The sequence below is a fragment of the Triticum dicoccoides genome, chromosome 3A, assembly GCF_002162155.2.
Source record: "Triticum dicoccoides isolate Atlit2015 ecotype Zavitan chromosome 3A, WEW_v2.0, whole genome shotgun sequence".
In the NCBI taxonomy this organism is placed as follows: Eukaryota; Viridiplantae; Streptophyta; class Magnoliopsida; order Poales; family Poaceae; genus Triticum; species Triticum dicoccoides.
This window is the reverse complement of record NC_041384.1, coordinates 33624173-33628764: the sequence shown is the minus strand read 5'-3', so window position 1 is coordinate 33628764 and position 4592 is coordinate 33624173. Positions and strand designations below refer to the sequence as shown.

Sequence of the window (4592 nt, the reverse complement as noted above, 5' to 3'; positions counted from 1 at the left end):
GTCAGGGTGATAAATCAGTTGTGGAGTATGTGTCTGAGTTGAAGAGATTGTGGAGTGACATTGACTATTTTGACCCAGTTGAGATGGAGTGTGGCAAGTGTATTGAGAAATTTAACAAATGGACTGAAAGGAGACGTGTAAGGGACTTCCTAAATGGACTTCATCCTAAGTTTGAAAACAGGAGGGCTGCACTCTATGGTAGTGGAAAGCTGCCTACACTCGAGCAGGCAATCTCAGCTATCATCAGTGAGGAAACTAGGTTGAAATTAGAGGCAGCCAGTTCTGTGACACAAGGCATCATGCATCGGCGATCAGCACTCTATGCAACAGAGGGTGGAAATTATCAAAAGCCGGTATCAAACATAGTGGAAAGGAAATGCTTTGAGTGTGGTGAACCAGGACATTTGAGGTCTTCATGCCCTGAATTAATGGGAGCAGGTAGAGGAAGAGGGCAGGACTGGCGGGGAAGAGGGCGTGGTCGTGGGTTTGAAGGACGAGGTGGCCGCGGGCGAGGAACACGCCCTACTGGTAGAGCGAACACATCTCTAATCTCTGAAAATACCACTCAAACCATGAGCGTTCACATGACTGCTGAGGATTGGGAGAAGTGGTGTCAATTCAAGGAGCTACATTTAGGTGACAAGTCAACCGCTGAAGCACCTGCAACATCTGCCTCTACGGCCTCTGCAAATTTCGGTGGTAACAACTCTCGCACTATGAAATATAAATCCATCAATGCACCATGGCTATTAGATTCAGGTGCATCTAGACATATGGCTGGCTCCTACAAAAGCTTTATTGATTATACTCCTGAGATACAAAGGCAAAGCGTTAAATTAGCTGATGGCTCCTCCCAAACCATTATGGGATCAGGAACAATTGTGTGCAGCAATGATATATCTTTGTCCTCTGTTTTGCATGTTCCCTCATTCCCAATAAATTTACTATCCATCAGTTGCATTACAAAAGAGCTAAATTGTGTTGCCATCTTCTTTCCATCATGATGCTTGTTTCAGGAACTTGGGACTGGAAGAAGACTTGGGACAGGGAGCATGCATGATGGGTTGTATTATCTGGATAATAATATGTCTCCTGCGGTAGTAGCAGCTGCTATACCTCTTTCACCACTTGAAGAATTTCTTCTCCACCACCGCAGGCTAGGACATATGTCTTTTGTCACTCTCGGTCAACTTTATCCTGATCTCTATAAGAAAGTTAGCAAGGGGTGTCTAGTATGTGATGCTTGTCAATATGGCAAACAGACACGTAGCTCTTACACATCATCTGATAATAGAAGTGACACACCACTTCAAGTTATACATTCTGATGTGTGGGGTCCTAGTGGTGTTTCATCTTTAAATGGTTATCGGTCGTTTGTTACCTTTATTGACTGTTGTACTAGAGTCACTTGGGTTTATGTGTTGAGGAACAAGAATGATGTGTTCGAATGCTTTGTTGATTTCCACAATATGATCAGAACACAATATAATGCATGTATGAAAATATTTCGCACTGACAATGGCACGGAGTATGTGAACAAGGAATTTGATGAGTACTTTTCAAGTTTTGGGATTATTCATCAGACAACTTGTCCAGGTACTTCGGAGCAGAATGGTTTGGCAGAGAGGAAGAATAGACATCTTCTAGAAATCACTCGTTGCATAATGACATCTATGAATGTTCCTAAGTTTTTGTGGGGTGAGGCCATAATGACAGCTGCCTACTTAATGAATAGAATGCCATCCAGGGTACTTGGTTATAAAACACCAATGGAGTGTCTTACAGGTGAAACAAAATATGTAGTTCCTCCTAAGGTCTTTGGTTGTGTTTGTTTTGTGAAGGATTATAGACCATCGGTTGGCAAACTAGATCCAAAGGCATTAAAGTGTGTATTTGTAGGCTATTCCGGTACACAGAAGGGTTATAGATGTTGGTGTCCATCTGAGAGGAGAATGTTTGTGAGTATGGATGTGGTATTTAGAGAGCAAGAACCATTTTATGGTGAGCCAACAGATTTAACCGATGTGTTCCCTGATTTGTTTACTAATGAAACTTCTAGTGTGAATTGTGAGAAAGAAGAAGATGATGAAACATCAGGAAAGATGATAATTGGGGTAATTCCAGCAGAAACAAGACAAGAACAAAGACAGGGGGAGCCGTATGATACATCGAATGAAGCACTCCGGTGGCCAAGACCAAATGAGGAAAGGGAGATTCAGGTGTATACACGAAGACAACGTACCACAGAGGAGCAAATGCAAGTGCTGGAACCCGAACCAGAGGCTTATGGACAACACCGGGAGCAAGAGCAGGAGGCTGACCACCAGGATGATACGCAAGGTTAAACTAATGACACCAGATCTTCCTCGGACAGTGGTAACATCTCTTCTCAATATCATGACCTTGATGTTCCGATAGCTCACAGAAAGCAGCCACGGTCTAATGCCAGAAAATTGCCCTCTAAATTGGATCCTTATATGGTCTCCAACTATGTCTCGTATGATATTGTCGGTCCTTCTTACAAGTCTTTTATCGCAGCACTGGATGCTGCAGAACCTTTGCCACGGGATTGGCAGGAGGCAAAATTAAACCCAAAGTGGAGGGCAGCTATGCTGGAGGAGATGGCTGCTCTCGACAAGAATAATACATGGGTAGTTACACCACTTCCCAATAACAAGAAGGTAGTAGGATGCAAATGGGTGTTCACCATAAAACATACACCAGAAGGCAAAGTAGAGAGATACAAGGCAAGACTTGTGGCGAAAGGTTATAGCCAAACGTATGGGTTGGACTATGATGAAACCTTCGCCCCGGTTGCAAAGATGAACACCATTAGAGCTTTAATCTCGGTGGCAGCGAATAACAAGTGGAAGTTGTTCCAACTAGATGTGAAGAATGCATTCCTTCATGGAGATCTACAGGAAGAAGTTTATATGGAGATTCCACCAGGGTTTAATGGGCCTGAGACAGAGGGTAAAGTGTGCAGATTGAAGAAATCACTTTATGGACTTAAACAGTCACCAAGGGCTTGGTTTGGAAGATTTTGCAAAGAAGTCTGCTCCTTGGGCTTTAAACAGAGCAATGCCGACCACAGCCTTTTCTTTAAGCATCACCAAAACAAAAATGTCATATTGGTGGTATATGTTGATGACATTGTGATTACAGGTAATGATGATGAGGAGATAAGGAATGTGAAGAAGATGTTGGCGAAGTCATTTGAGGTCAAAGACCTCGGGTTTCTTCACTTCTTCTTGGGAATCGAAGTAGCTTATGGGGCTGAAGGTATCTATCTCTCTCAAAGAAAATATGTGCTTGATCTTCTCACTGAAACTGGGATGCTTGAAAGTAAACCTGCTGCCACACCAATTGAAATGAACCTTCGTATTACAGCAAATTCAGGAGAACCTGTTGATAGGGGGAGATATGAGAGACTTGTAGGGCGTTTAATTTATCTATCCCACACTAGACCAGACATTGCATATGCAGTTAGTCTGGTGAGTAGATATATGCATGATCCTCGATCAAGTCATCTAGATGCAGTAAATAGAATTTTGAGATACCTCAAAGGGTGTCCTGGAAAAGGAATTCTTCTTTCATATCATGGTCATCTAGAAGTTGAGGGATACACAGACGCTGATTGGGCTGGGTGCCTGGATGATAGGAGATCCACTTCAGGTTATTGCATCTTTGTGGGAGGAAATTTAGTCAGTTGGAGGAGTAAGAAGCAAAGTGTTGTCGCCAGGTCCACAGCAGAAGCAGAATTGCGATCCATGGCTGCGGGCCTATGTGAGTTGTTGTGGCTTCGATTATTGTTAACTGAACTTCGGTTGTTCAAAGGAGGACCACTTAAACTTCATTGTGATAATCAGGCCGCAATTAACATCATAAACAATCCGGTTCACCATGATAGAACAAAACATATCGAAATTGATAGGCATTTTATTAAGGAGAAACTTGACGAGGGAGTACTTGAAGTAGGCTTTGTTAAAAGTGGGGATCAACTTGCTGATGCATTAACAAAGGGTGTGAGTGTTGTATCATTCTCAAAATTGTGTGACAAGATGGGGCTCTTAGACGTTTTCGCCCCATCTTGAGGGGGAGTGTTGTAGGGTGTGAGTTACAGGAGTGTTGTAGGGTGTGAGTTGCAAAACAGGGAAGTGTGAAGGGTCAAAATGTAAATGGAAGGTGTATATACTGTGAGGAGGAATGGATCGATGGTTGAGGTTCTTCCAGAAATCTCTCATCTTTTCTCCCCCCTTCCCCTGTAGCTTTGCTGGAGAAGTGAGATCAACCAAAAGGCCAGACAAAAGCTTTCAACACAAATAAAGTGACCATTGATGCACTTTTTAAAGGCTTAGTAAGCAAGAAACAAAAACATGAAACAAACTAAAAAATAGAAAAGGAATCAAAGGTTACACCTTGTCACGTGGTTTTATCTGCATCATGTTGGCGCTAGATTATCCCTTGCCTGCTTCCTCATTAGTATCTTTAGCTCGAGCCTGCTCCCCAGCATCAATAGGTGTTAGCTAGTTTTCAACAGATATCTCTTATCTCTACTCCTAGTTGGCCAGCTGGTAGGTCCTGTCGCATCT

General features: G+C 42.9%; 1 long non-coding RNA gene across 1 annotated transcript; it reads left to right on the top strand.

Moving 5' to 3' along the window:
* The first annotated feature begins 285 nt into the window (after positions 1-285).
* On the top strand, positions 286-1417 carry LOC119266881. The gene is made up of 2 exons (XR_005132178.1): positions 286-699; positions 1017-1417. It is a non-coding gene; the product is annotated as an uncharacterized LOC119266881 (long non-coding RNA).
* Positions 1418-4592: the final 3175 nt, after the last annotated feature.